Raw genomic sequence first — 7,550 nt, 5'->3', positions numbered from 1 at the left:
ATGTTAGAAGGCCGACAGTGTGTTGACAGTGCGCGCGGCGCACAGGCAGAGGAGCGCGGCACACATGGGCCATGCGGCGCACTGGGCACTATCACACCATGTTAAAATAACATATGCACAGCGCACACAAACGACGCGGCGCACTGGCTATGTGCGCAACGAAAATTTGAGCGCATCCACAAGGCATTTACTTTCTAGAGGAAATGAAAAGAATTCCTCTATGCAAACCAGATGTTTTCACTTATAGTATACTTATAAAATCTTGTGTTGAATATTCTCGGTTCGATCATGTTGACAGGCTACTCTCAGAAATGTCGAGAAATGGAATCAAACCCAATACTGTCACCTATAATACAATTCTGGATGCATATGGTAAAGTGGGTAAATTTAAAGATATGGAAGATGTCATTTCAAAGATGTTGGAGGATCAAGATTCTAAGCCTGATGTGTGGATGATGAATGCAACCATGAAGGCCTTTGGAAACAAAGGTCATATTGGGATGATGGAAAATTGCTATGAGAAGTTTCAAGGTGTCGAAGTTCAGCCAGATGTCCAAACTTTTAATATCTTAATGTATGCATATGGAAAAGAGCGTCTATATGATAAAATGACTGCAGTAATGGAATACATGCAGAAATATTTTTTCTCATGGACAAAACTATCACTTATAATATTCTGATCGATGCATTTGGAAGGGTAGGTGATATTGAGCAGATGGAATATTTGTTCAATTTAATGATGTCTGAGGGCATTAAGCCAGATTGTGTAACTCTCTGTTCTCTAGTTAGTGCTTATAGAAAAGCGGGTGCCTTTCGGAAGATCACACATGTTATGCGAAAGTTGGAGAATTCTGATATAGCTCCAGACACTGCAGTTTTCAATTCTGTTATTGATGCCTATGCAAGGGCTGGGGATCTAACTGAAATGGAAACTGTGCCGATACAAAAGAAGGAAAAAGGATGCATACCTGATAAAATCACATTTACTTCCATGATCAAAGCGTACTTAAGTAAAGGCAGGGTTGAAAAGGCTCAAGAACTAGAACAAAGAATGTTGAACATGGATAAATCTAGAGTCCAGTACACTCCCCCAGCAAAGCCCTTTGTAAAACGACCATGAGGGTTGTTCGAACTCTTGCTTTGACTTATTCTTGTTTGATAATCCCTGGAGCTGTTGAAAATTCCATCCGTGTTATATCCAACAGCACTGCTGTATATGGCCACAAATAGATGAAATTCAGGCCTCATAAGACAAAAGCTTCCTGGAGAGTAGTAAAGAGTACATATTGCAGAAATAGATAAGAAAGAAGACTCGTTCATTGTATCTGCATAAGGTGTTGTCAGTTTTTCAAGTGGCTCAAGGTCTTACTGCCCATTTTGGCAGTATCTTGTTCAAGTTTTTTTTCATCTTATAGGCATTCATGAATTCAACTACGAGGAAGACAATAACGCGCCAGGTTGGTGTTGGTTTGGGGATCCTGGTGGACTGCCATCCTAGAGAGGAGAGCGAATTGGATCTTGTTGCAGTAGGCACTCCATTACTTACTGCCAGAGCACATTCTCGCTGATGAACTGATCTCCCAATTTTACACGACATTTCTGTTTACATCAACCTTCCAAATATGTACAAGCAACTTCAACGCCATCCTATGGAGGCCACATAACTGCAGATGGTCATCGTTTTCTCTGCGAACCATTTGAAGAATGTACTGCATCACGTGGTTTTTGTTATTGACAGAGGAGGTAATTTGTCGGGGTTCGAATGATCCTAAGGTGGAGAAAGAAGAAACCAATAATTATTTTCTTGAGCTCTGGTGTAAACAATGACAGACAAGATCCTCTCCTTTTTGTGAATAAATTGAAGAAGACAGAGCCAAAGTTGATATTGCATACAATCATGTGTGGAAAGGATCCTGCAGCTTTTATCTTGGAGAAAATGGCAGAACTTGGGAATGGCACATTCCATCTCAGTCTTGATGAATTAGCAAGAAGATTTGAGAATTTAGCGATTAGTCTGGAGCCTAACGTCGTATCTGTAATCCCGATTTCGAGATCAAATCCATAGACTTAAAGTGACAGCTAGTTCATTATCGTATGCAGCGCGATGAGCAGAAGCCAGACGGAATGCTTTCTATCTAGAATATGCGTGAATGATATCTCTCATCCACCATGTTGTCCCCAGGGGCATCACTTTTCTGGACACTTCAGACATTTATGGCCCTTTTACCAACAAAATACTCATTGGAAAGGCCATTAAAGGGATAAGAGACAAAGTCCAATTAGCTACAAAGTTTGGAATCGGCTATGGAACGCCAGGGAAGGTGGAAAGCCAAAAGCCAACTTAAATGGAAAATGCCTACCATAGCAGGGAGAATAGGATTCGGCTACCTATGTCCGACTTCAGTTATGTTTCAAGGATTGACAGTTACAGCTTCCACCTCTCCATTGGCCTTTTGAGTGAAAATGTAACGCTGCTTACCTTCAGAAAAGATGATTGGCTCCTGTCAGTTAATGACTAAACAGCTCCCCATTTGTGTCGATTTGTTTTCACACAGATTGAGTTTATTTATTGTATGAAAAATTATGTGTAAAATGTTCTGAGTTCTGGAAAACAGTGGGAGAGTTGTGAAAGAAAACTCCATTGTACAGTTTTGACAGGGATTTAAATAAAAGATGCAGCTCTGACCCCTGAGATTCTTGTGGTGTGAATTTAACATTTGTCTCCTCCTTTGTTTCATATGTAGCTTGTTATGTTTCCATTTCATTTCATAATCGTTTCTAAATGAATACTTTTAAATGAGAAAGGCAGAATCCAATTTATTTGCTCTATCTTGAGGAAGTGTTCATATTTAATGTTTTCTTCTGTTTGACAAGGATTCATATTCTATGCCCTTGTCGACCTCTCAACAGTTCACCCACTCCATAGTATTCCAAATTTGATGTTAAATCTCTCACCTATCTTGCCTCAGGAGATAATCTGTGTCTTTGATTATATTTCTCTGTTCAAGCTGTTCCTTGTCCCATGCAGCCCAGCAACTTAGTCATTAAATCAAATATCTCTCATTCAAATTCACTTTATAGCCTAAATTAGTTATCATTTAAGTCATCTCGGACTCTATTGATCATTTTATCGAGATTGACTGGAGAGAGCCCTCTCCTGTCCTCATAGGGCTAGCTACGAGGCTGAGCTTGGTTTGATGTTGCCTTGAACCTCGCCTCCCTTCAGCCTAAGGCAAATTCAAGCGCTAACACCTGATACCTATTAGGTTTCTTACTTTCACGAAAGGTTCCTTGGGGTGCAGCATGTCCTTCAGCATCATCAAGTAGCCCCCTAAGCCATGAAGGCCTCTTCCTAGAAGAGGAAGGCTCATGTGGAGGAGGATCAATCGAATCCATGGGTTCTTCTACATCAGGCATTGATTCATCATCCTTTTCTTTCGGTTCCCTGGTGTCAGCTTCTTGAGAGCTCCTTAAAGTCAGAAGATTGTTCACCTTGCTGAGAGCCATATCTTCGTCAAAGGTGACATCATGACTAATTACAACTTCCCTTTGACTGGCTACATAGATTCTATAGCCTTTAGTATTTTCACCATAGCCCACGAAAATTCCCTTCTTTCCAGATGCACCCAATTTATTTCTTTTCTCTTTCGGCACATGAAAATATACAGGGCTTCCAAAAATTCTAAAATGAGAAACATCAGGTTTCTTACCGGTGAACTTTTCTTCAGGAGTCTTGGAACCCAATGCTATACGGCAGTGTTTGTAGTTTCAGCCCATAGAAACTTCGGAAGTCTTTGATCATGTAGCATGGCTCGGACAGCTTCCACAATCATGCGGTTCTTCCTTCCCGCCACACCATTCTGCTCAGGAGTACGTGGTGTAGTAGTCTCCCTCTTAATGCCAGCCTCAGATATGCCCGAGTGAACCAATTGTAATATATCGGAGGTCTTGCTTTGGCTTGAGGGGAATGGTCCCCTTTTGAGCTTTCCTTCAGCACATCCCAAACATACACCTTCTTTCTCTACTCAGAATTCGGGCATCCCTGTTACCATCTGTCTTATATCGGGTAGAGCTTTGTAATGAAGGTGGGCAAACCTCTGATGCCAAAATTTGGACTGAAGAGTTGTGTCACAAGACATGACACCTAGCAGAATTCCATCGACCTGATATAATGAATAAACACTAAACCCAAGAGTAAAGGCATCTTTAACATTATTTTTCCATATACATACCTTGCCATTGCTGAAGGTTACCTTGTAGCCTTTGTCTTCCATTTCCGTGATGGACACTAGGTTCTTTTTGAGGTCAGGTGCATTTAATACATCCTGGACTTTCTAGCCTTCTTGAATGGTTGTCCTCTTCCTCGATCCCCAGCTCTCCTCTTACCTTTGCTGTTGAATTTTTCATTCCTTTGATTTGCCATCAAAGGGATTTTGATCATCGTCCTGGTGTGAGTGAGTCCTTTCTATCAGGGCACTCCCTTGCATAGTGACCTACTTTATCACAGATGTAACATCGTCCTTTTCTTCCACCCTTAGGTCCAGCCTTTCCTTTTGATTTAGTCTCGGAATTATTTCTTTTCTTAGCATGAGAAGAAAATGCAGTAGGAGGACCTTTAGGCATGGGCATTTCTTGCTCTTCTTCCCTTGTTTCTTCTTGAATGCATCTAGCCATTAATTCCTTGAAACCAGGAATTACATTATAGTTCAGAAGAGTAGTCCTGAACACGTACCATTCAGATGGTAATCCTTTAAGAGTCGTGAGTGCCATTTCCCAGTCTATTGTAGATTTCCTTGGAGGTGTCCAGTTCAGAGATGTAGACCACCAAGTGCTTGTCGATAGAGTCCCGGATGATCTTCTATTTTGACTTCTTCAGTTTTCCATTTGTTCCATGCAGCAGTGGATGCATTTGATGGAGGCTCAATAATATTGCCTCTTACATGGTCCAACACTCCTTGATCTTCTAGGGTTAGATCGATAGACATCTTCCATCCATGATAGTCAGCTTTCTTACAAAGCTTGCCTTTGGCAAAGTGTTGAGGACCCCATAGTTATTTTAGGATAGCCTCGCCAATCTTCTCTTCGGTGATTGCTCTTGCTCTTGCTTGGGCTTAGTCTTCACCTCAGCTCTGATACCATGTTAAGTTATGGTATGTTCTATGCTTATAACAGTTTAATTATTTTTCTTATTATATTCCACAGATTAGCAATCACATGTACATAAAGTGCAGATAGAACATTAAACGATCGACAGAAAACAAGCCAAGACAAGAGACACAAGATGTGGCGGCTAGCCAGGGACAAACCCCACAATGTGTGGGGAAACCCTTTGATCAAATCTTCTTTTATCTTCAATACTTCAACAGAGAGAAATAGTACAATAAATCTGATTCATATCAGCAGAAGAAAACCCTAGATTAGCAGCATCAGCATTAGCGACTTCATTATCAAACTAGGGCAGACGATATCTCACAAACCGACCGTCGGATTGACTTCATTCCACCACAAAAATTTGCGGCTTCCAGAGTAGGTTCAGATGAACCTACAGCGTAGTTCAGATGAGGAGATCTTCTAGGCCACACAGGTCAATATTTACTTCTGCAGTTGCAACTTCAGTTTCAACAGTTTCCGGCTTCAAACTAGGGCAGTCGATATCTTGCAAACCGTTCATCGGATTGATTTCATTCCACTACCAAAAGTTGCAGCTTCCAGAGGAGGTTCAGATGAACCTATAGTGCAGTTCCAAAGAGGAGATATTCTAGGCCATGCAGGTCAATCTTTGCTTCTGCAGTTGCAACTTCAGTTTCAGCAGTTTCCGGCTTCAAATGTGTGAGAGAGAGACCCATTTTTGCGCAGTAGAGAAGAGACTCATTTCTGTGTAGTAGAGAGAGAGAGATGTGATGAGAAGAGTGAGTGAAAATGAGGAAAAGTCCTCTTATATTTATACACAACGTTGGTGTTTTGAACAGATGTGACTATTGGGCTTCTAAGCCTATATGAGTTGTAGGTCAGCTTGATAATAATTCCATAATCAAAATAAATTCATATCTCCATGAATACTTATCGGAATCGGATGATCTTTATATCAATCCTACACCTCTCAATGAGAGGAATCTAATAAAAATATTATTAGCCATGAATAAGATGACCCACATGAAGTTTTGCCCTGGTTGCCAATTTTAACATTAAGTTTCTTTCCCATACCTGCAACTTGGTCAAAACCTACTCTCATACCACCTGATTTAAAATTGGAGGAAATCTCCTCCTATCAAAAACCAACCATCCTTTGAAACTTTTCAAGTTAACAAAATGGGTCTTTAAAGGTAAATAAGTTTCACAAGCTCTTCAAGATAGTGAGTTAAGTTTTCACATGAACTTAAAAAAGAAAAAAATTCACATGCAACTCAAGATGATAAACATGAAGAGAAGAAACCAACATTTGGTGATGGAGTTTAGTCCTCTTGGGCTATGTCTCTGGGACTACTCCAATAGCTAGACTTCTATATTGATTTCAACAGGAAATTAGTACATAGAACTTGTTTACAGTAGAGTGTCTTGTTTCTCATTCAAAGGAACATTCTCCTACAAAAAATTCTCATTCGAAAAGATGACTCCCTATAGAAAGTCATGAAAATGTCAACATAAAAAGGACTCTCACACAATAGGTCCTTGTACCCCCCCTGAAATCAAAAGCATAAACATGTGAATCCTTCATAATGAAGAGTTAAAAAGGGATTCTCTCCTTAACACATTGAGAAAAGACTAAAAAGAGATGCTCTACTAAAGTAACAATTGCTGCAGATGAAACTGGAAGGTTGGAAAACCTCTAAGTAGGCTCTCTCCATGCTCAAATATTCCTCCATACTGCTTCAAAATTGTCTCTGCCTCTAGCACTAAAAGTCTTGATGTTGAAAAGATTACATTATAAATTTCTCAAATAAAAAAACTAAGGCTTCCATTGAGTCCAGGACACTCAAAAACCCCCATCTAGGCTCTTCTTGAGCTCAAAAAGGTTAAAAATTGAGCAAGATATGCTTCTCCAAGCCAAGCTCTGCTATATGTCCTACAAATTGGAAAAACCTGCTAACTACATGATGCTTTCACCCTTTACACAGTCCACCGAGCGACAATTTTTCCCGAGAATAACGAGATTCCCACTAAAAGAAGTGCAAGTTGTTGCCAATTTCTCGCCCCTGCCGGCTTAGGTTTCTCATTTCTTTCAGCATGGTCACATGTGTTGATGTGGCTGGGGGTCGGGATCAACTGCCTACCCCCACCGGCTCCGCACCACTTGTGGTCACGTAACGATCACGGGAAATGGGGGCTAAGGCTTATCCATCATCTGACATAGCCTCCTTCACATGGTCATATGTTTGTCGATGGGACTGAGGCTAGGGCCAAGTGCCCTCCCCTCCCACTTACTCTCATCGTTAGTCATATGTGTGCCAAAAAAATCAGTATCTAGGGCTTCCGCTCATCTCTCTCCCTTTAGTCGTGCCTTGTGGACACATGGTGATGGCATGACTAGGAGCCGGGGCTCATCGCCTCGC

At 40.9% G+C, this 7,550-nt stretch overlaps 1 pseudogene; it reads left to right on the top strand.

Annotated features, from left to right (window-relative positions):
* On the top strand, positions 1 to 1,249 carry LOC149174759 (uncharacterized; annotated as a pseudogene).
* The last annotated feature ends 6,301 nt before the right edge of the window (positions 1,250 to 7,550 follow it).

The sequence above is a fragment of the Pinus tabuliformis genome, chromosome 4_1, assembly GCF_031772625.1.
Source record: "Pinus tabuliformis cultivar Carrire ecotype Pingquan chromosome 4_1, CPIR1, whole genome shotgun sequence".
Taxonomy (NCBI): domain Eukaryota; kingdom Viridiplantae; phylum Streptophyta; class Pinopsida; order Pinales; family Pinaceae; genus Pinus; species Pinus tabuliformis.
This window is presented reverse-complemented; position numbering and strand designations above follow the sequence as displayed.